Source organism: Aquarana catesbeiana, linkage group LG03 (genome assembly GCF_042186555.1).
Source record: "Aquarana catesbeiana isolate 2022-GZ linkage group LG03, ASM4218655v1, whole genome shotgun sequence".
In the NCBI taxonomy this organism is placed as follows: Eukaryota; Metazoa; Chordata; class Amphibia; order Anura; family Ranidae; genus Aquarana; species Aquarana catesbeiana.
Genome location: NC_133326.1, coordinates 213,158,062 through 213,183,286, shown reverse-complemented (window position 1 = coordinate 213,183,286; position 25,225 = coordinate 213,158,062). Strand labels below are relative to the sequence as shown.

Below are 25,225 nucleotides of genomic sequence, written 5' to 3'. Positions count from 1 at the left end.
TTATTCTCAGAGTGGATTCGATATTTTGCTCCCTAACCATATAGTTGGTTATTTATATTTACCACTGTATAGAGATATTTAAGAATAAATTACCTTTTTTTTAAAGTTGCACACATTAACTAAATTATACACCACACTTTTTCTTAAAGGTTATTAACCGAATAATCGATTAATCGAAACAATAATCGGCCAACTAATCGATTATGAAAATAATCGTTAGTTGCAGCCCTAGTTTATATACATTTATATGTCTGCGTGCAACCATATATAATCACTTTGAACATCACAAAAAAGTAAAATCTATGAAAACATGAAAGTGAAATGTATAATAAATCAAGAAGACCGTAACGTGTGTGTGTGTGTGTGTGTGTGGTGGGGGGGATTGGGTTGGAGGAGGAATTGGGAAGGAAGAAGAAAAGAAAAGAGGATAGAAAGGAAAAAAAGGAGGAACCGCAAGATGGAAAAATACAGGGACATTAAAAGGCACACAACGTATTTTATAATGCATAGAGACAGAAATACTCTGTAGCTGGATGTCTGGGTGCTGTAAATACATTTTTTCTTCTGCTATACAGCCGAATAACTCTATTACTATTTACGTTAGTTTGCACATCCCACTAGCAACTCAATAAAATAAAAATCTGTTAGAACGCAAAATGCAAGAGTCTTAAAAGAAAAAAGTCAATAACTGAAGAACTCTAATGAAAGGTTTGTCTGATGTATCCTTATTACCTTATTCTCATATCATAATGAAGGTTGTGATTGGTTGGTACTTGCTGCTAAAATATTACACGGCAGTATTTTGCTACAACATCTCTTGATATTATCAATATTCAAGCTAGCAAGCAGTGCTTAATAGAATGCTCAATTATTCCCCTTTGATTGGAATGGCTAATTAATAAGGCATAATTTAATTTAGATACTGAAGAATCAGTTTGCAGAGACCTAAACAATCTCCCAGCAGAAGCAGCAGAACACATAATGAAAGCCAATTAGAGATATTATGCATTTGGAACAAGGACACAGTGTTACACAGAGGTCAGTAACATCATTTACTTTAGAAGAGGGCCAGCTATCAAAAGGAATCACCTGGCTGCTCACAGAACATATCAAATGAAAAAAGATCACTCAGCAACACTTCAAATATGCATTCATGATAGACGCCTGATTTATAGACCAAGGGATATTGTTATTCAACACTACAGCTACTGTACCAGACAGACAAAATGGGAATCAATTTACCAAAGTGAAAGCAATTTCTGCCTTGCCTCTGTAGCAGATTAAATAGAACAGTACAGTAAAAATAGCCTTGTTAACTCACCAATGGTGTAATGTAAAAGTGAATCACTTTACAAAGATTAATACTAACTACTTGTTAGTCAAGTGAAATCTCCATCTTTTCAAAAGTTTAAAATCTACATAAACCAGCTTGGGTCGGTATATAAAGATAAAACATTAAATAAAAAATCCAAAAGCAATAAATCTTCCCTCCTCCACGGCCTGCTCAAAATTTTAAAATCAAATAACTGGAGCCGATAACTTTTAGGGATAGCACCGCCAACATTAATGATAGGCATTATTACAAAGCCATGGTGTGGAATTTAAGTAATCTATTTTGTGTTATTACAAGCCTCCGTGTTTTTGCTTTAGGATTTCCCAATATAATTCATGCACAAGGATTTATTTCATAACCTCTAATTTGAAAGGATGGGTTTTCAAAAGTCAGAATTCATTACCTTGCTTCGTCCATCTGTATTTGTAATAAACTGGAAACCGTCATGAACTGGGCTACTTTTTTACATGCAAATGTTTTATTTTGTTCATTTTTGTTACGTGTGTAGCGCACCCCTGTAGGAGCCGCAAAATGATTGCACCCTCTGAGTATGACCTAGGGCCCAAATGTCCAATATTACCACATTGACCACTCTGTCTGACACACCCGTGACAAGAAAATATTACCAACAATTTAAGTGAAGCTGTGATTCTATTCATAAAAGGCAGTTTATGCCAGGATAACAATCCAGCAAGAAATGGCAAAATTGCAAACTCTATACGGAGACCTACTAAGCCAACAGTGAAAGTAAAGAAAAAACCGGACCCAGATACTGACACTTATTGGTAAGTAAGCCTAAACTGTAGCAGGGTAACAGAGCACAGTTGTAACAGCCAGATTGTAGGAACAAAACCCCTCGACTAAGCCATTGCCAAATCCTCCTAACATGATCCTGCAGATCTAAGCCTGCCTGTAGGTCTTTGCCTTGCAACCAATGACGGATTCTCCATATAAGACGACCAAAATTTAAACAAAAAAAGTGTCTTAAAATGGGTCAAGTAAGAAGAAAACTATTGTTATAGAGGACAATTATAATTTGCCTGCTTGGTTGGGGCCCTTACGGTGGCGCACGTCTGGAATTCACCGATTCTTTTCTAGTCAAAGTTAGTAGGCTATTAAACAGATTAAACTAGCGGGTGCTTTTGCAGATCACTGAAGTCACTTACAGTAGATTAGCTAATTCGTTGTAGCAGAAAGAACAAGTGGGAGGAGAAAAGGGAGATTATCCATGTAATGAAAAGATGGTTTAGGTGGGGAATTAACAAAGTCAATGCAAGTTTCTACAAGTGGTCTGAGGGGATGGTAGAATTAAATTGTGGTGAACTAATATGCCAGTATCTGATAAACAATGTAGAGGATGGTTTGCAACCCTGTCATCAACTCTGGCACATCAGTGGTAGGTCCTTCCATGGGAGGGGCCCCTCATGCGTTGATGTGATGACCTCCAGCTAACCCACTTAACTCTTCTGCACAGCCTGCACCTGGTTCTGTCATGCATGGCTGTCGTCCCAGAAGGAAGCCTCTTCTAAAGATGATGCACAAGAAAGCCCGCAGTTTGCTAAAGAAAAGCAGACTAAGGACATGGATTACTGGAAGCATGTCCTGTGCTCTGATGAGACCAAGATAAACTTATTTGGTTCAGATGGTGTCAAGCGTGTGTGGCGGCAATCAGGTGAGGAGTACAAAGACGAGTGTGTCTTGCCTACAGTCAAACATGGTGGTGAGAGTGCCATTGTCTGGGGCTGCATGAGTGCTGCCAGCACTGGGGAGCTACAGTTTGAGGGAACCATGAATGCCAACATGTACTGTGCCATACTGAAGCAGAGCATGATACCCTCCCTTCGGAGACTGGGCCGCAGGGCATCATTTCAACATAACGACCACTCGTTATCGTTTTGGAATGATGCCCTGCAGCCCAGTCTCCGAAAGGAGGGGATAATGCTCTGCCTCAGTATGTATAAAATACGTTGTGTGCCTTTTTAATTTCCTTGAAATGCGATGCTTGCAATTACATATGCATGGACATACTGTATTTCCCCAAGTGTAAAAAGGCCCATTTTTGACATTTTCACTTAGTGGTGTACTCACTTTTGTTGCCAGCGGTTTAGACATTTAATGGCTGTGTGTTGAGTTATTTTGAGGGGGCAGCAAATTTACACTGTTATACAAGCTGTATTGACTGTACATTTTATGTACTGTGCATGGTGCTAAATATACATTTGGATATTTTAGACATGTATTTGGATACCGTAATAGAGCCTTGTTCTAGATATCCTTGTATGTAAAGCATGTACCACTATTGTGTTCACTTAATTGCTTTTATGTGTAGTAGCGGACTGTATATAAGGCTCCTTCCTCCTCCTGCTTTCATCACCACAACTAAGCCTGTATTTAGTGAAATGTGGCAGAGGTGCCCAGTTTACAGGTGGGTACAGCAGTTCCTGCATAGGAATAATGTTTTTATTAATCAGCAAAGTTATTCAAGAGTGGCTCCTTTTTTTTTTTTTTTTTGCATTGGATGTATGTCTGTGGAGAGTGGATGGGCTCCTGGGCCTGCACTGATACAACGCTCAAATTTGAGGGAGTGGAGGAGTATCAGTGGAGAGACATTTGTGGTTTCATTACAACTATGATAACACACCTGAATACCCCATGTAAAACTGTATTGTTAGATGTGACCCTAGTTCTAAAGGTTTATTTAATACAGATATATTTTGATTCATATTAAATCTTTACTTTACAAACCTCTAATACAGGGTACATCAGTATCTCCTAAATGTCGCAGATCATTCTCCATTTTCTAAAGCGAGAGCACATCAGTGGCTTGCCCTTCGTCACCATCTCTAAGTACATTTCAATATTGCCCTGTCTGAACAGGGTGGGGGGACAGTGCTGAGGTTCAGAGATGTGTCTAATTTGGGCTGTTACCTTTTGTACTTGACAGCTTTACCTAGATGAAGGAAGCATTTTTAGAAGGTTCTTGGTGAACTAAAAGCTCAGGAACAGTTCAATACAGAATGTTAGTGCTTTTTTTTGTTATCAGATGACAGCTGAGTTTAAAATCACTGAAACGCCTAAACACTTTCTGAAACCATAAATGTCCATAGTAAGGTGAAAGATGGATCTAAAACTACTGCCAATGAAGATCAAATGTTAAGAGTTGTAAAGGCAGAAGGTTTTTTATCTTAATGCATTCTATGCATTAAGATAAAAAAACCTGTCTATAGCAGCCCCCTAATTACTTACCTGAGCCCCATCTCTCTCTCCAGTACAGTTCACGATCGTCTTAGTTGTCCGGGACTCTCCTCCTGATGGGTGAGACACTGCAGCCGTGCCACTGGCTCCCGTGGCTGTCAATCAAAGCCAGTTAGCCAATCGGGGGGAGAGGGGGCGGGGAACGGTCGGGGCTCCGTGTCTGAATTGACACACGGAGCTGTGACTCGGCGCGGGTGCCCCCATAGCAAGCTACTGGCTGTGGGGGCACTCGACAGGAGGGAGTGGCAAGGAGCAGCGAAGAGGTACCCGAGAAGAGGAGGGTCCAGGCTGCTCTGTGCAAAACCAACTGGGCAGAGGAGGCAAGTATAATATGTATATATTTTTTTTTTTTTTTTTAATTTATTTAATGAGACTTTACAATCACTTTAAGTGGTGGTGGTTGGGGTCTTGACTGGTAGTTGTTATGATTCTTTAATTTTTCATTGTAAGCTATGTTTTTCATTTACAGTGTGTTGTTTTTTGGGGCTTTTCTGATTCTCGCATACTGAAAAAAATGCAGATTGCCAGTAATAGGCTATTATATGGACATTCTGTCATCCAAATCAGAACTAGATTGGTTAGAACGGTCTAAAAAATGTAACCTTTTCCTTTCTGAACATGCCATTTGCATTGTTAGATTTTCTGATTTACATCAAAGAAAATGCTTCTATTGTGATCAAAGTCTTATCTAAAATTTCTAATGTGATAGACCACTGAAACACAGTTTGAAATGTTTTGAATTTTAATTTTGGAAGCCCTATAATGTATTAGAAGAAGCAGAAGGTCACAATATACGAAGACAATTATTTTACAATCATCTCACAAAAAGCTGTCAGAAGCTTCAAAGCCAAGACAAGCTCAGTGTGATACCAGAACGGACCTTCAGCTTTGCTGTGCTTTTCAAGTTCTTCTACTAAGGAATTTCTTCTTTATTATTCATAAAAGCAGTGATTTCTGTAGTCATGCCTAGGGAGTTAACTTTCTTGCACTTTAATTTCCAGTGTTTTGTGCAGCAGCAGTAATCCATTTTCTTAACTATATGAGATTCCTTAGTTATTAATTCATGACTTAGATATTAGGTTTTCCCTAGACTTGAGAGACATTTGCAAACCTCTAACCTGTTTTTAACTATATGTATAAAAACTAGTAAAGTAAAATTGGATTTTTTACATTTAGTTTTGAGCCATAGTGCAAAAAGAAATTTGCACGATTTATTGCTCAACACACAGTGCTAACGGGAATCCCTCCTGCCAAGAAATGGTCTGCTCCGAGCGGTAGCGGGCGGACGAAGCCCCGTAATCACAAGTGAATCCAGCAGGCTGGTTTTACCCAAGTTGATCGATCGGTTCCTGCTGAACCAGCCGAGATTCGAACCATCTATGGCCGGCCTTATACTTTGAGAGGCTAATTTGTTTCTAAATGATCTCACCCTTGCAGATCCCTGTTTCGCCAATTATGGGAATTTGCCAGTCAGCATTGTGGACAGCTTCCCATTTCTCATCCATGTACAGTCATTGTCCACAGCATAAAACCACCTCTGTTGCTTGTTATACATTCATGTGGGTACAGTCTTGTTTGCTTGGAGCTGCGTGTGCAAGTTACATGGCTTCCAACCATGTTATATACATGGGGTTCTACCCCAGTAGCAGCCCCCTAAAGCACTCAGTCCACCTTCCTCCAGGGAAAGAACAAGTATGATCAGGTTCCAGACTATTTACCCCATCTCTGACCACCTACTAGTCACACTTCCCCAGGGATTGGCCAGAGGGTGGTAAATAGTTGGGTGAGAGATTTGCAATTCTTTCCCTAAACTCTGATTATTTTCCCCAACTCTGTTTAGAAACTTTCAATCTTTCTACCTGGGAAACTAGGAACAAACCCAAGAAATCAATTCTAGTTTCTCTAACTAAAGAGCAAGCTAAACACTAAATTTACCTAGCAGCCTGCCTAGGAGTGTGCTACATACAGTGTAATCTGTAATACAGGTTTATACAAAACTGTCTGTCCAGGCCAAATACTACCTTTTTTGAGTATTGAGCGACAGCTGATGTAGTTTTCAGCCCCCTGATTATTTTAACTTCCATGAACCATAGTAGAGCAAATTCATAGCTACCTGAGGAAAATTGCAAAATTAATTATATTGGAAAGCCTATTGTTTTGAATAGTGAACTCCGAACAACTAAATACAGAGAGGAAATATGAATAAAGGAGCTTTTTTTTTTTATCTGCCAAAAGATTTGTATTTCTGTCCATGCAGTCCTGAGATTAAAGTGTTATTAAACCCAAAGATCTAAATTCCTATGGATTATCCTCATTTCCCACATTGAAATGAAATATATGTATTACACGGGAAAATAAGACCCCTAAATACCTTTTAGAATAGCTCAAATACAGCAGTCACATTATCTCTTTAAACCGCTCCTCTCCACAATGTGAGATCTGGAGGTGGAGCAAGGAATGTACAGGCTGGTAGCGAGTCTCTCGGCAGGAGCCACTGCCAACTGTAAGGTGGAACACGCCCCTCAAGGTTGTGTCACATTTGGCAGCTAACGGGGAGAAGATGATCATCCCTGCTGGATCTGCCTTGCTAAATGACACATGATCATGTGGCACAGATAAGGGAAGACGGGAAGGACATGTACTGGTTCATTTGCTGGAGCTGATGCATAGAGTCATGTGGGGTGGCTTCCAGCAGGAGATTAGAAATAAATGGCTTCCTCTGAGTATACCACCTGAGCATGTGCACCAAGGGTGGCAAAACTAGAGCTGGAGAATCAACTGCTATTCAGTTGCCACCAAGCATTAGAAAGTGAGAAGAAACCGCAGGATCAACCAGTTATCGAGCAGATAACTCGAGTAGATATAGAGTAGATCGAATGCCTACATTTGGGGCCCATTTGCACATATCAGCAATAGCCTGAGTTAAACCCTGTGCTGTGAGCAGAATTATACTTGAATGTTAGCCTACAGCTAAATTCCAATTATGGCTTTTTTGTATAGTTACTGTGGTACAGCTTGGATCAGCGTTCTCTGATTGGATGAGGTGAAGATTGTGATGTCGCTGCCCCAACTCTCTCCACCTCATCCAATCTGAGAACACCTTCAATTTTACTGAGAAAATGCACCCCATTCTGTGAATGGTCCTCTGCAGCAGGTTTAGTTGCTTGCAACAGGACCTGGAAGACAGCGACTATCGCTTTATTAGTGGTGACTACTACAGTGATCTGCTTTCACAGGTATGGCAAATGCATACTTTGTTCCAAACTGTAACTATGCAAAAAAAGCCATACCTGGAATTTAGCTTTAATAGTCTTACTGGGATTGGTAGTTTAACATAGAGGTGGAAACCCTTGGCCTTGGCAGAATGAATGAAAGGTGAGGGGTGGGGCATAAAATGTCCCCACCCCACCACCTGTGGGAACATGGACGGCAGTAGAAAATGCTAGAAGCTGAAGGAAAATGTAAAAATAAATACTTAGGGCCCTTTCACACTGGGACGGCGTCGGCGGTAAAGCGCCGCTATTGTAAGCGGCGCTTTACCGTCGGTATTCAGCTGCTAGCGAAGATGCTGCTAGCAGGACTTTTTTTTTTCCCGTCCTGCTAGCACACCGCTCCAGTGTGAAAGCCCTCGGGCTTTCACACTGGAGACACAGCAGCGGCACTTTCGGTTTGGTTTTCAGGTGCTATTATTAGCGCAATAGCGCCTGCAAACCGCCTCAGTGTGAAAGGGCCCTCATGATTTGTCGATGAGTTCACAGTTTTCCAAAATCGGTCCCCTGGCACGAGCTGTCACCTATAAAAGAAAGTCATTAATAAGCAGCCGGCGTGGAGGACCATAAGAAAGCACATCCCTTTCTCCCACCCCTTTTTGTGGCCTTTTTTATGAGCTTTGTCCCTTTCTTTGAAAGGGGATGTTAAGTTTAGTTGAAATTGGTAGCTCGAGCTTTAAAGCTGAACTTTTATATGGTTATGTATAAGCTGTTAATACTTATGTTGCTTAATTATTTACGTATTGTTTGGTGTTGATATAATAAATTATTTATATCTATAATAAAGGGCCATGGCCTATTCAATCCACAGGTTTGAGTCAATGAGTGATATGAGTTTTGCCTACGATCCCATATACTGTTCCACGCTTAACAAGTTCTGCCTACAAAAATAATTTTGAGGGGAAATTACAGATTCAGCCAATTTAAATTCTGATCCTACGAAGCAGAGATCACATGACCAAATGCTTAGACCTTTAGCCATTTAGCCATATGGCCAGCACTATAGGCAACTTTGAAGAGTTTTTTTTTTTTTTTCTCCAAGAACTCATTTCCAGGTTGTTATTCAAGCTTTAGGTTAACATTCAAATAAACTGTAGGTCAACTTTAAATCTATCTAAAAGTTGTTTTTTGTCTTTAAAAAAATGTTGTCACGGCATTCCATTGTAAAGTATTGTATGTTGCAGTATAAATGGATTGACAATTTTTTAAATTTATTCCATACATCCTGGTCCTGCCAGGTTTGGTACCGAAGCAATTCTTATATTTGCAAGTCATTTTTCTTTTTCATAGAAGAAGTTGGTTCTTTACCTCATGTGGCAATACATTTTGTATAGTACAATGTGTAATTTATTTGGCTGATTTGACTGCTTCGTTACTAATTGCATTGTTGACTGACATGCACAAGCAATTTAATTAGCTTGGCTTATAATTGTAGTGTCAAACACGTCTGACAAAGAACAGACTTTTCATCTAAATGCAGCTGAAATAATAAACTTTCCAATGTCTGAATGCAAAATGTTTATTTCTAAATATAAAGTGTATGCTTTATTGATTTTAAACATTCAGGTTTTAGTCTTTCAGTGTTTTAGCCTTCTGGGCAAACTTTCTATGTATGGTCCTGAGGTGACCCTGAACGTGTGTATTTATAGTGGACATTCCAGCACTTTGCATGTCCATCAAAAAAGGTCACCAATTAGACCATTAACTAAAACCATATGTATTTGTAAGCTGACCCTGAATGTTGTCTACAATATAGTCTTATGCCAAGCTGTTGGTCATAGAATCTGTAACCAAAGCTAGTATTGCTGGCTTTTTTTTAAAGGAATAAAGTGAACTCAGTGTACCTTGGACCCTCGCTTAGTTACTTGTTAGGTCACTCAAGACAAATAGGCCTAAAATTTCACACCATAGTAGGAGATTGCATGCTCTCTTGTACTTGAAAGCAATGGGTATTTTGTGGTAGCTGCAGTGGGGGAAGGCACTGTAGAAGAATGCTGTGAAAATTAGTATAACTTGGTCAGAGGTGGGATTTAAAGGGACAGTGTGTATTCATAGCTATTGTGCTATACAGAAACCTAATTTAAAAAAAAAAACAATGAAATGTATTTGTGTGCAGCATATAATAATGCCACGTTTTTGGATTGGTTATGGGAGGAAGCTTTAGGTTCCTCAATCATTCACTTGAGGAATGTAATGGCTGACTCGGGGAGTTGATTTACTGGGGGCAAATAGGCTGTTCACTTTGCATGAGAATTTGCACTTTGCAAGTGTTTGAATGTGGGAAAAATCTTAACTTCTTAATCAAATCATTTGCAAGCAATTGAATTTAACACCACATTCAGTAAGCTAAGAGAAAATTCCTTTGCAAAATGCAAATTCCTCTGCAAAGTGAGTAGCCCATGTGCCTTGCTATTAAATCAAATGCTTAGACTTGCATTGTGAGAGGCAGACCTACAACACAATGAAGGTAATGTACTGCATAGCCAAAAGCAGAACCTAGGTATACAATAAGCTGACCCCTGACTCCCCATGCATATAGATATAGAATTACAAACCTTGCTAACAAATAATAGCTAAATATAATGCAGTAAAGAGATACCTGTGCGCAAAGAAATAAAGGGCCCGCTATTGGTGACAACCTCCTGAAAAAACTAGTGAGTTGGCTATCGTACTGAACCAAAACTTTGAGTCACTGACCCAGGACAGCTGCCAGTGAAGTCAGAAAGAAAAGTCAGAATTTCACACTTGTATTCTTGTTTTTGACTCATAGTATTGAAGTTGTTTAATCAGTATGACAGCCAAACACATAGCATTTTCCGGAGGAGAGATTATTCTTTCACATCACTTAGGTTTCCTTCAATAGATACTTTATAAAATGTTTGTATTTTTGTTTATTTTTCAAGTAATTATGTTGACTTGCTAGCCAACATAAGATGCATGCAACCCATATACAGTATCTCACAAAAGTGAGTACACCCCTCACAATTTTGTAAATATTTTATTATACCTTTTTCATGTGACAACACTGAAGACATTACAATTTGCTACAATGTAAAGTAGTGAGTGCACAGCTTGTATAACATTGTAAATTTGCTGTCCATTCAAAATAACACAACATACAGCCATTAATGTCTAAACCGCTGGCAACAAAAGTGAGTACACCCCTAAGTGAAAATGTCCAAATTGGGCACAATTAGCCATTTTCCCTCCCCGGTGTCATGTGACTCGTTAGTGTTACAAGGTCTCAGGTGTGTTAAATTTGGTGTTATCGCTCACTCTCTCATACTGGTCACTGAAAGTTCAACATGGCACCTCATGGCAAAGAACTCTCCGAGGATCTGAAAAAAAGAATTGTTGCTCTACATAAAGATGGCCTAGGTTATAAGAAGATTGCCAAGACCCTGAAACTGAGCTGCAGCATGGTGATCAAGACCATACAGCGGTTTAACAGGACAGGTTCCACTCAGAACAGGCCTCGCCATGGTCGACCAAAGAAGTTGAGTGCACGTGCTCAGCATCATATCCAGAGGTTGTCTTTGGGAAATAGACGTATGAGTTCTGTCAGCATTGCTGCAGAGGTTGAAGGGGTGGGGGTCAGCCTTTCAGTACTCAGACCATATGCCCCACACTGCATCAAATTGGTCTACATGGCTGTCGTCCCAGAAGGAAGCCTCTTCTAAGGCCCCATGTACGCTGCTGCTGCTAAACGGACGTTCAGAGGCAGTTGGACACTTTTTTTCAACTGCCTCTGAACTCATTCAATGTTATCCTATGTGTACATGTACACAGGTTTGTTTACTGTTGTTTTTAGGCAGTTGTGTTTATAGGCCTTTTTTTTAAGTAAAATAAATGAGTTCAGACGCCGAAGTTTTGGACGCCAAACGCGTCTAAACGCGGTAATCCGCGTTTAGTTTATAGACGTTTTTCGCCTTAAAAAAAAAAAAAAAAAAGAAAAAACATTTGCATGTAAACGTGGCAAAACAGACATTTTAAACGTGGGTTACTATCCGTCAAGTTAAATCGTTCAGGAGAGGTAAAAATGTCCCGTCTACATGAAGCCTTAAGATGAGGCACAAGAAAGCCCGCAGTTTGCTGAAGGCAAGCAGACTAAGGGCATAGATTACTGGCACCATGTCCTGTGGTCTGATGGGACCAAGATAAACTTATTTGGTTCAGATGGTGTCATGCTTGTGTGGCGGCAACCAGGTGAGGAGTACAATGACAAGTGTGTCTTGCCTACAGTCAAGCAGGGTGGTGGGAGTGTCATGGTCTGGGGCTGCATGAGTGCTGCTGACACTAGAGAGCTACAGTTCATTGAGGGAACCAAGAATGCAAGCATGTACTGTGACATACTGAAGCAGAGCATGATACCCTCGCTTCAGAGATTGGGCCGCAGGGCAGTAGTCTGACATAACGACCCCAAACACACCTCCAAGACGACCACTGCCTTGCTAAAGAATCTGAGGGTAAAGGTGATGGACTGGCCAAGCAGGTCTCCAGACCTAAATCCTATTAAGCATCTGTGGGCCATCCTCAAACAGAAGGTGGAGCAGCGCAAGGTCTCTAACATCTACCAGCTCCTTGATGTCATCATAGAGGAGTGGAAGAGAACTCCAGTGGCAATCTGTGAAGCTCTGGTGAACTCCATGCCCAAGAGGGTTAAGGCCGTGCTGGAAAATAATGGTGGCCACACAAAATAGTGACACTTTGGGCCCAATTTGGACATTTTCACTTAGGGGTGTACTCAGTATGGTTGCCAGCGGTTTAGACATTAATGGCTGTGTGTTGTTGTTTTGAGGGGACAGCACATTCACACTGTTAAACAAGCTGTACACTCACTACTTTACATTGTAGCAAAGTGTCATTTCTTCAGTGTTGTCACATGAAAAGCTATAATAAAATATTTACAAAAATATGAGGGGTGTACTCCCTTTTTTGAGATGCTGTACATATAGGAATATGTAGGAACATATATTTTTCAAAATCGCTTTTTTATAATGTTATACATTTTAATGTTTTGATCTTGTTTTGCATTTTGTGAGCAACTTTGTGTCTTTAACCACTTGCCGACTGCCACATATACGTCGGCAGAATGGCTCATATAGGCAAATGGGCGTACCTGAATTTGCCGCCTTGTGTGCGCCGCCGTGGGAGCGTGCCCGCGGGTCCCGCAAACTCTATGTACGCTGGCGGTCCGCGATCGTTACACGGAGAGGCAGAACGGGGAGATGCCTATGTAAACAAGGCATTTCCCTGTTCTGCCTAGTGACATGACAGGGATCTACTGCTCCCTGTCATGTCAGTGGTAGCCCATCCCCCCCACAGTTAGAATCACACCCTAGGAGACACTTAACCCCTTGATCGCCCCCTAGTGTTTAACTCCTTTCCTGCCAGTGTCATTTATACAGTAATCAGTGGCTATTTATAGCACTTATCGCTGTATAAATGACAATGGGCCCAAAATAGTGTCAAGTGTCTGATGTGTCCGCCATAATGTTGCAGTCCCGATAAAAATCGCAGTGCCGAATTGCAAAAAAATGCTCTGGTCAGGAAGGGCGGGGGGGGGGGGGGGGTAAATCCTGGGGCTTAAGTGGTTAATATTGAAATGACATCAGTGTTCATTTTGACATGAAATTTCGATCTAGTTTTAATCAGTTTTTTGACTAAAATGCATTTTAGTCATCTGAATTGTTTTAGTTGTATTGTAGTCGACTAAAATCTATAGTACATTTTAGTCTACTAAAATCTCCTACATTTTGTTTGGCTAATATGTAATGTAAAAAAAATTGCAGCGCTTCCAATAATAGAAAAAATAGTCCATACATAAAAACCCGTAAAAAGTGCAGTGCTCCTTTTTTAAAATGTGCAAATAAGTGAGATGGCAACTCACCAGAAGCGGATCCTGTCTCATTCAAGAGAACAGCCAACACACTTTTTATGCAATTCAATGCAGGTGTAATTCCCAGTGTTTATCCATGTCTGGTATCAAATGTTGTCACCTTCTCAGAATCCTGTGCAATGGTATCCAGCCATACAAAAGAAAAGTCTCACTGTAGTAATTGATGGGTATTCAATAGAATAGTGAGAGTGATCACCCATGATAATGACAGACGTTATTGCAACCCTGTTCCGCAATGCCAACTCTCCAAAAGGAGTGTATAGCCATACAGTATGCAGCCAGCATGCTCAACAGGGATGGATGGATCCGGACAAAACCACCTGTGGCCTCTATTCCAGGTCACTGATTCAGATATCCTTAGGGGGACATATAGCCACTCACACCACCAAATTATACCGTTAGACAGAAGAAACAGAATCATAATGCAGTCATATTATTAAAGCAGCTTAACCACTTGCCGACCAGCCGCTTTCATACTGCGGCAGGTCGGCTCGTTCCTGCGAGTCGCCGTAGCTGTGTGTCGGCAATGTCGCAGTCCCGCTAAAAATCGCTGATCACCGCCATTACTAGTAAAAAATAAAAATTTATAAAAGTGCCATAAATCTGTCACCTATTTTGTAGACGCTAAAATGTTTGTGCAAACCAATCAATATACACTTTTATTGCGTTTTTTTTCTCGTTTACCAAAAATATGTAGAATACATATTGGCCTAAACTGATGAAGAAATTTGTGTGTTTTTTTACATTTTTGGGGGGATATTTTATTATAGCAAAAAGTTAAACAAAAAAAATGATTTTTTTTTTTTTTTTTTTTATAGCGCAAAAAATAAAAACCGCAGAGGTGATCAAATACCACCAAAAAAAACTCTATTTGTGGGGAAAAAAATTGTTTGGTTACAGCATCACACTACTGCACAATTGACAGTTAAAGTGACGCAGTGCCGTATCGCAAAAAATGGCCTGGTCATTAAGGGGGGAAATCTTTCGGCCCTTAAGTGGTTAAAATCAATACACCAGCTAGACAAAATGCCAGTATAAAACATAAAAAATGCTGCTTGTAACTCGCATCAAAATCACATGCGTCTTCAGGGGCCTCTAAAGTGGAATGGGCTTTGTTAAATTGTAATTATTTATTTATTGCATTATTTAAGCATTTCTCTAGAATTTCCAAACTCCTTGTCACTCCAGGAGTATATAATCTAATAACATGTAGTGGGATGGGGAAGTAAATGGGAGTGCACAGGGCAGAGAACTGGTCTGGGTAGGCTGTTATTTTACACAGTGCTTAGCACTGCTACCGTGCTGGGAGGGGAAACACTCAACATGTGGTTTGCAGGGCATTAGAGGGAGCCAATGGGGGTTAAATCCACTTTTCACTGCAAGTGCACTTGGAAGTGCAGTCACTGTAGATCCGAGGGGGACATGAAAGGAAAATAAAAAACAGAATTTTAGCTTGCACATGATTGGATGATAAATTCAACAGAGCTTCCACTCATTTCAGATCTACCCCTTTCGATTCAGAGCGACTGCACTTTCAAGTGCACTTGAATTGCAAAGTGTATTTGCCTTTTGTAAATAACCCCCTCTCTCGGCCAATACAGCTTGTCAGGGGGCTGGGGCTTTAGCAGACAGGCGGAGCTCTGAGGAAAGGAGAAGTATGGGTGGGTAAACATCCCTCCCTGACATTTTCGTTACCTTTTTTTTGGCGAAAATTGGAATTGATTTTCTTCATAGTTTTCGTCAATTGACGTAATTAGAATTTTATTTCCGTTTTTGGTTTTCGTCACTGAAAATATGCAGCTGACAAAAAATGTGACTAAAATATTTTTGTCGACCAAAATTAACACACAATACCAAAAGCTTGTGTATAACTTGCATTTAGGTTAGAGTACCCTAATCCAGGTTTGGGGACATTTACGAAAGAACTTGAGTGCAAGAGGAATGTAGAGGCTGACACATCTCCTTTCCTCTGCATTCCTCCTGCCACTCCTTGTCTGTGGAAAGTGGTCACAGCCGAGACCAGCTGCAGCTATGAATTATGCATCTCCTTCAAAGCTGTTGCCCAAGTGGAACGTTGGACCTCATAACTATGGTTAGAAGGCACTTAGAAATATGGGACAAATACTACTATATGTACTTTGCCCCATATGGGACAGAACTGTAAAATAAAAATGATAGACCTTCTTTAAAAGAGAAGTGTGTGTTTTTTTGTTTTCCCCTATTCATACTTGGGTGGAGGCAGCATCTGTCCCCCACTGCCTCTGCACTGAGAACCGAGCGATCGAACACCGCCAATGGCTCTGTTCTCACAGCTCCCTGAGCAGAGAGCTGCTGACTATCAATCAGCAGCTCTCCGCTCTGCCTGAGAAGTTTCTGAGGAGGTGACGGAGCTTTTTTAAAACTGGGATTTTAATTTGTTGATTGGTGCATTGATGCCCGTTTTTGGATCCGTCAATGGATGGTTGTAAAATGGACAAGCATGTGTGACAGGGGCCTTAGTATTCAACTCAGTTTACTATTGGGAGAAGTTCACCAAATATGCAGAATGGTAGAATTTATCATTGGTAGGATGTTTTTTTTTTTTTTTAAACAAGTGCTTTGCCTGCCTTGCAAAAAAACAAAAAACAAAAAAAAGCAAAAGCTGTGTAGGAGTAGAGTGAGAGAATGGGCCCTACTAATACATTAGGTTCTCAGTGCAGGATGCAGGTAATTGGTGAAGCCTGAATACTTCCATCAGTCTTTTTTTTTTTTTTTTTTTTTTTTCATTTGCTACACTGTTCCTAAATCAGCACCGTTATTGTATTAAAGGATTACATCTGGTATTTTTACTGAAAGTGTTCAGTGCCACCTGTCATAATCGTTAATTTTGTGTTTATGAACATTTGAAGAGCTTGCGCTGTTTTTCAGAATTATATGCATCAGTTTTCCTTCCTGTCATTAAAATGTAAATAAATGAATATAGTCAGTACTGTTTGCATTGTTGATAATGGACATGCTGCTTACCCCATCTAACATTTCCCTTGGTCCCTATTCCAGAGTTCTTCAGTGTGCTGTTCCAACATACGTTCTCCCAAAAAGTGTCATCTTCTCCCTGCGCATGCATGATGTTTGGCCATATTTATTCCTGTGGGGAGCTGTTCTCATGGTGGCTCTTATGGGGGTCCTGCAGCCTAGAGATGGGCTTTAAGAAAAGTTTGTCTATGCAGTCTATACTAATAAATAATAGGCTGGAAATATTGCCCCACAATTCTCCAGGGCTCCGTTCATGGCAATGGGTAGCTGTTGCTTTTTTTCAGTTGGGAACTGACCACTTTCAGGCTTTAACCCCCCCACTCCCTTAGTCTGGTTCCTATTTCCTCCTCCTTCCACATCAACACATCCTATAAAAACTGTGTCCTAAGCCCGGGCACACAGCCCTGGAGATTCAACACTGTTTACTGTTTTACTGTTATTTGTTTTTTTTATTGAAATGTCGCAAGTGACATTACATTTAGCTCCCTTGACCGCAGCAATCTTGGTGATTTTGGTGAATTGTCTCAACATGCTTGTCAGTGCCCACCATTGCAGTGTAGTGAATGGGCTTTATAGCAAATAAGGCAGATTGTGCCCAGTGCACCCAATGCAAATGGTATGGATCGTGTAAACGGTGTGATCTGCCGGAACCAGAATATCGGTGCTGTTTCTCCCAGCACACATCAGACTGAATTTTGTATTGGTTATCTTTGATGCATATTTAGTTTGCTTTAGAGCTGCAACTAACGATTATTTTCATAATCGATTAGTTGGCCGATTATTGTTTCAATTAATCGGTTAATAACCTTAGAAAAAAGTGTGGTGTATAATTTAGTTAATATGTAAAGTTTTTAAAGAAAAGGCAATTTATTCTTAAATATCTCTATGCAGTGGTAAATATAAATAACCAACTATATGGTTGGGGAGCAAAATCTCTAATCCACTCTGAGAATAACAGACAGAAGAGATATACTGTATATGCTATTAGAGGAGATATACCTGTATACTGACTATATTGATCCGTGTGGCCAGCATAAGGCTCGGTACACACCTATGCAGTTTGCTTTTGATCGGTTTCTGTAGTGCTTTTTGCTGTGCATTTTGATTTTTTGCACACGTGATTTTGCTGCGATTTGAGTTTTTGCTAATTTTTTGGCCAATTTGTGGCCAATTTGTTGTTGGGCAGATTAAAAAACACAAATTTCTGCAAAAACGCATTACATGCTTTTCTGCAGCTTCTCCATTCAAGTATATTGAACCAAAAAAGCAACGTTTTGTGTTAAAAGTCCTTGACCCTTTCCAAATACGCAGCGGCTGAAAAAGCATAGATGTGAACTTGTCCCGTAGGAAACCATGTAAATGAACTGTAGTGCGTTTCTGCAAAAACCACCAAAAAACACATAGATGTGAACCAGGTCTAAGACGTTTAGTAAAATAATGGGGTTAAAAAAACAAAAATTAGCCCTTTATAGTACAAAAAAAGCAGATAATCACTACTGTAAGGGGTTCATTTTTTTTTTTTTTTTAACTGTAGAACTGTGAAAGTAATATTTACAGTAGCAATTATTTGCTCATTTTAGTTTTTTTTTTAACCCCATTATGTTACTGGCCGATTAATCGATTATGAAAATAGTAATCGATTAATTTCATAATTGATTAGTTGACGATTAATCGATTCGTTGTTTCAGCCCTAGTTTGCTTTGTAAATGTACATGGAATACGTTTTCATGGTTAGCATTTTCTTTCTTGTTCTGCTAAATATGATTCTATTGCGTGTCACTGCTCTCCCAGTGCACTTTGTCTGGCAGACTGGTGTGAAATGGTCTCGGTATAGATTTTGACTGTACAATTTAATTTCCATTATATTATACAGACATCTAAAATTGAATGTTTATGGAAGGTTCATGGCTTGCTGCTTTTGGCCAGTGAAAATAAGTTTATCACCACAGAAAATAGTAACATATTGCCCAATAATCTTCAAGTCGGTCGGCCAATCTATTTCAAGGCACCATTCTTGACATGTACGCTATCCAGTCTTTACAAACATTCTTGTCCTATTTTAGGGTTGCACAAATACCGTTTATTTTTTATTTTTTTTGCCGGCTAGTATGAGTACCAATACCTGTTAAGCCTTGCAGATTCTAGCTGTACTCTGCAGATAAGAGCCATCTAGAGTATATGCTGCTGAATAGAGCATTGAGATGATAATTTGAAACTTGGTGCCTATTTTTTAGAGCCATATGGGAAGATGTTATTACATTGTTAATGAGCAAATGCTGTTGGAATACTCCACCCTCCACTTATGAATTCATGCATCTCATATACTGTTAGAAATTGCCGCCTTTTTAATGCAAAACTCCAAAAAAAAACCCAGTGGATTTTTTGGTGCGTGTGGTATATTGCAAGATTATTTGCCACATAGTGGGTTGTCGTTGTTTTTTTTTTTTTTTTTCCCCTAGAAGCTCAGGCTTGTGTTTTGATATATTAAATGTGGCTGCTGCATTAGTTTCCTCCTTTTTAGAATATGTAGGCCTAAGGCCTGCCATAGATGGTTCGAATCTCGGGCAGTTCCTGTTGAACCATGTATAGACAGGCTGAATGTACTAAGTTGATCAAGCAACTTGGGCACAACCAGTCCGCTGGATTTTGCACGCAATTATCGCTAGCTGCTAGTAATAATCACTGTCTTCTCCCAGCAGCGGGGGGGGGGATCTCCCATGTCAACACTGTCAGTGTTCATGGAGGAATGGAGCGAGCAAGAAATTTGCTCCGTGTATGGGCTACTTTAGCTGTAATATATTAAATACAACATTTGTTCTTTTGGTTTAGATATACAATATATAGTCAAACTAGTATGTTTGTAAACTCAAATTTCTGCGTGAGAGAGTTATGTTTTTATGAACAGCTACTGGGAACTTTGTGTGGTTACTAATAATCTTTTGGTTTTCTTGCAGATTGGAACCTATAAACTAGAAACATTGGATATATTCACGTGGCTGCATTGTCTCAGCAGTAACTTCCTTTAAATGTAAGTTTGCTTAAATTTCTGTTTTTTTTTTTTTTTTTTTTTCCTATATTTTCGAGTGTGACCACCCATTAGTGTGTCTGTTTTGCCTTTCTATTCTCAGCCATATTATGTAGTTGCTTCATAGTGTTTTAAACCCTTGTTTTTTAATTTATACTGCTTTATATACATAGTACCTGATATTTGTGTATTGTGCCCCTTTCACACGAGGTGGTTACAATTCCAATCAGCAGAGGATGGAGGATCTGATCAGTTCCACCCGAAAAACTGACAGATTTAATTGGAACGCCCATGATAAAGGGGGGTTTTGCTGCCACCTAATAGTGCTGCACAGTGATTGTACTTTATGCACGTCTCTCTGATGAGACTGACCTAATAGGCTCTGTGTGGTTAATTCAAAATTGTAGCTGTCATGAGCATTGATGTTGGCGGTATACTACAGTATATATGAGGGTCATCCTCTTTAATATTCAAATCTAAGTTTGTGGCAGGAGTAAAAGAGCTATATCTCTTTAAAGTGAAAAATGCCCCTAGGAAAAAGTTTTCCTGTTGCTTTTGATGGAACTTCTTGTCTCAACTTTTGGTCATTAACTGTCTGTTCCTGAGTAGACTTAATGTTGGGCTACAAAACTGTAAAGAAATGTGAATATACTGTTAAGGGAGAGCTGAGCCTGTCCTAGGGACAGGATATTTGGAAGTATTTCCTGTTAAAGTATATGTGTGAGCTGGATAAGCATTGGAAATTGTCAATGGGTTGATAATTCAAGCGCCCTTCATTTACAGGTCTTATATTTTTTGTTATCTGCCCTTTTTGGTCAGCAAATCAGTTCATCATACTTTGTGGCCATGATGGAGCTAAGAAGAGTACAGAAGGGCAGACCATAGAATGTTCATGAAAGGCCCAAATGCTGTTGTTATATCAGGGAGCCTTAGATTTTTGGGGTACTAAGTTATTCATTAAACTGCATGGGTGCTCAACCTGTGGCCCTCCAGCTGTTGTGGAACTACAAGACACGTCATGCTTGTAACTGTCAGCCTGGCAGTGCCTCATGGGACTTGTGGTTCCACAACAGCTGGAGGGCTACAGCTTGAGCACCCATGCATTAAAGTATGGATAGACATCTAGAGGTGCCTATTATTATATAATTTTGTGACTGTCTTATGATGGTTTACAAGGCCAAATACAATGTCCATCAGGTAAAGCTTATCAAAAATGATATTTACATATACAATATATCGGGTTTTAGCCACTACTAGAAAAACAGTGTTACTGGAGATGAGCTAGCGTAGCTTCTAGATACAACTATTGATATACAGCATGACGTCAGATAAGATATAGCGCGCAGAATGAACTAATCTCGAATAAATTTTACATCACCATTTGCATATGGCATGAGCCCTATTCTTTGTGGCATAATAAAATCTAAGGTTGTTTCCAAAATGCTAATTGGACATTTCAAAATATCAGACAAAACAAGCATACTATTACTGAGATCATCAGCCCTGTGTGTTGTGCAGTAAATGTTAGTACAAGTATCTCGGCCACAGTATGTAGTAAGCTGTATGCTGCTAATTTTCTTGAAGTGTGCCAGTGATGGTGTATCATTAACATCACAATTTCTTTGCAATCGCTTGGTCTAATTAGAGTTAGGAAGATCATTAGACTATCAATGTTTATGGTTTTCTTTAATAAACTCTTGGTGTTTTAAAGATGATTAAATAATGAAATGCCTTGCAGCAATATTTCTAAACGCTGCTTTATTCATGTGCTTTAAGTTTTTTTTACTCTGTTTTATATGCTTTGTGTTAACTATACACATATTGCAGTTTCCCCTGTTGCTTAAGCTGCGGGTGTTGTCAACGGTAAACTTCAAGCATTATTCATGTTAAATGCTGGCTTTTTATATGTGTGGGATGTTTTAACTGCTAAATCTCATACCATAATTTCTAGTTCTGTTCATGTCCACCTGTGAGTTTTGGGCTGTATTTTTACACTGTTCTTTTAACCACTTCAGCCCTGGAAGATTTGGCTGAATGACCAGGCCATTTTTTGCGATTCAGCACTGCATCGCTTTAACTGACAATTGCGCGGTCATGCGACGTTGCACCCAAACAAAATTGATGTCCTTTTTTTCACACAAATAGAGCTTTCTTTTGGTGGTATTTGATTACCTCTGCGGTTTTTAATTTTTGCGCTATAAACAAAAAAAAGCGACAATTTTGAAAAAAATACAATATTTTGTACTTTTTGCTGTAATAAATATCCCCATTTTTTTTTTTTTTTTTTAAAAAGCTAATTTTTTCTCAGTTTAGGCCGATAAGTATTCTTCTACATATTTTTGGTAAAAAAAATCGCAATAAGCGTATATTGATTAGTTTGCGCAAAAGTTATAGCATCTACAAAATAGGGGATAGATTTATGGTATTTGTATTATTTTTTTTTTTACTAGTAATTGTGGCGATCTGCGATTTGTTTATTTATTTTTTTTTATCATGACTGCGACATTATGTGCGACATTATGGTCGACACATCAGACAATTTTGACACATTTTTGGGACCATTGCCATTTATACAGCAATCAGTGCTATAAAAATGCATTGATTACTGTAAAAATGTCACTGGCAGTGAAGGGGTTAACACTAAGGGGCGATTAAGTGGTTAATTGTGTTCCCTGGGAGGCGATTCTAACTGAAGGGGGAGTGGACTGACTAGAGGAAGTGACAGCTCATGGTTCCTAGCTAATAGGAATACACGATCTGTCATTCCTCTCAGGACAAAACACGGATTTCTGTGTTTACACACATACTTCCGTGTTCTGTCCCTCGTGCTCACGATTGCTAGTGGCCGGAGGTCATTGCGACCGTCGGCCACGAGCATCGGCACCCCCGCTGTGCAGCGGGTGCCTGCGTGCGTCTGCTATCGCGAGCCGGCATATAGCTACAACGGTTTCGTGGGATTGTGCCGACCTGCCGCAGTTAAATGACGTTGGCTGGTCGGCAAGTGGTTAAAATAAAAAATTGTGTGACTTTTATTCCTATTACAAGGAATGTAAACATCCCTTGTAATAGAAAAAAAGCATGACAGGACCTCTTAAATATGAGATCTGGGGTCAAAAAGACCTCAGATCTCATATTTAAACTAAGATGCAATAAAAATAAATTTTGTAATTTAAAAAAATACAAAAAAAATCCCTTTTAAGAGTTATGGGCGGAAGTGACATTTTGACGTCGCTTCCACTCTGCCATGGTATGGAGGCGGGTGGGGGCCATCTTACCCTCAATCGTCTCCATACCACAGAGGATCTGATTGCCTCCTCCAGTAAGCGGTGGAGGGCACCGTAGCGCGGCGGGAGGGGGGGGCCCTCCCCCGCCACTGATTTTTAAAAGTGATCTTGCGGCGAATCCGCCACAAAGACCACTTTTATCTCAAAGCGGACCGCCGACCGAAGAAGAGGATACCGGGTTTATGGCAGCTATATTCCTCTTCAAAGTATATCGGCGTTCGGAGATCCATAAGTGGTTAAATAAATGATACCCGAGCCTCGCAAAGAAGATGGGCCTTTCATTTAAATCGGGACATTGTTTTGCCTTTTTTTTTTTCTCTCGGCCTCGTTCGGTGGAATAGAGAAAACTGCATTCCTTGGACGTCGTTCCGGCAGTCAGAGTTTATTTGTCTAGATCTGCGGAGATCCGAGGATCAGACTTCTTTTTTGTTATACCAGAAGGACCCAAAAAGGGGCAGGCAGCTTTCAAAGCTTCCATTGCCAACTGGATCCGCCAATTGATCACTCAGGCCTATGGTCTGAAACATAGGGCTCCCCCCTTCAGGGTGGAGTGAACTGGACCATATAGGCCTGAATAGTACAAACAAAATGTGGACAGAAATCCAGATTATAAAGCAATGAAGCAGAAGTCTTGTCTTGATACACAGACCTGATTAAACCATAACCCCATAAAGATGCACATATTCGGCCGCTTTCACACTGATCAGTTTTTTTCTTCCCTTTTTGCATTAAAAAAAAAGCGGTAGAAAAACGAATGACCATAAAATCCTATTGCACCCTTCACACACTGGTCAGTTGCGGGTCTGTTGCATATTTCAGTCCTGCATGCTGAAATTTTGGTGCATGTTTTGTGCGGTAAAAAAAAAAAAATTGCACCAAAAATGCATCTCGCTATTGAAATGAATGGAAAACACATCAAAAACAAGTCACACACCCTATTTTTCACAGCTGCAAAACGCACTGGAAACATGTTAAAACACGACAAAGTGCATATGCGTTTTTTTACCATGTTTTTGCAACTGAACAGTGTGAAAGTAGCCTTAGTATTTAAAGAAAAGTATTTTTAGATGATTTAATAGATTAGATGATTTTACACCCTGTAGCAGATGCATCTTTGCTACTGCTATGAAGTTACAAAGAATCTTTTCTTGTATTATGCTCAGGTGGAATGGAGCCTATCGATTTACTGGCATTTTTTAAAGCGTTTTAGAAGTGTATTACGAGCATTTTACAGCTTCAGGCGTTTTTGTTTAGCCAATAGAAAGCACTAGGGGAGAGGAAATTAGGGGTGGAGAGCTGTTATTTCAGCGTTTTTACAAGCATTTTTCTGCTCAAATCTGGCGTTTTTATTGAAGTCTATGGGCCCAAAAATGCAGCGTTTTCAGCTTCAGAGCTTTTGCAAACCGAAAATTGCTCAGGTGTGAATGGGGTCTTAATGTAGCAACCTTACAGCCAAACGCCAGCCACGCCTATTTAATTTTTTTTTTATTTTTTTATAAAAGGTATGTTTTAGAAGCCCGGTTAGGGTTTTATTGCTGTCTTTGAGACATATTTCCCCTCAGTAAGGGCTCTTTCACACGGGGGGTCCGTATTTCATCCTTCCGTTTTCTGATGAAAAACGGACATACATGTATCCCTATGGAGCGTCGGATGTCAGCGGTGACATGTCCGCTGACATCCGACCCGCTCCGATCCGAAAAGTGTAACGGAGGAAAACCCTACTTTTCCATCCGTGATCGGATCGGGTGACGACGGACTCTATGGTCCGTCATCATCCGATCCCCCATAGGGGGGAGCAGCGCTCTGACAGGTCTGTCGCTGCACAGTGTGCAGCGACGGACCTGTCATTTTTCTGCTCAGCGGGGATCGGCGGAGAGATCCCCGCTGAGCAAGCGGGTGTTCACGGGGCGGATCATCACTGATCCGCCCTGTGTGAAAGAGCCCTCTCAGGAGAGGAAGTTTTGAGAAATCTATTTAACCACTGGCTTCATGGGGCAATTCTGACATTTTTTTTTACACATGTTTAAAATCTGTCAATTTCTTGCTAAAAAAAAAAAAAAAATACTTTAAACCCCCCAAACATTATATATTTTCTCAAAGCAGAGGTTTTCTGGAAAAAATACACTCAAATGAGTTTTAGTGCACGCA

At 40.0% G+C, this 25,225-nt stretch overlaps 1 protein-coding gene across 2 annotated transcripts in view; it reads left to right on the top strand.

Annotated features, from left to right (window-relative positions):
• Positions 1-25,225, top strand: part of PLXNB2 (plexin B2) — a 323,100-nt gene that overhangs the window by 53,915 nt on the left and 243,960 nt on the right. For both annotated transcript variants that reach the window (XM_073619756.1, XM_073619757.1), the window contains exon 2: positions 19,723-19,796. The gene's annotated coding sequence lies outside the window, so the exon portion shown is untranslated. The remainder of the gene's footprint in view (positions 1-19,722; positions 19,797-25,225) is intronic.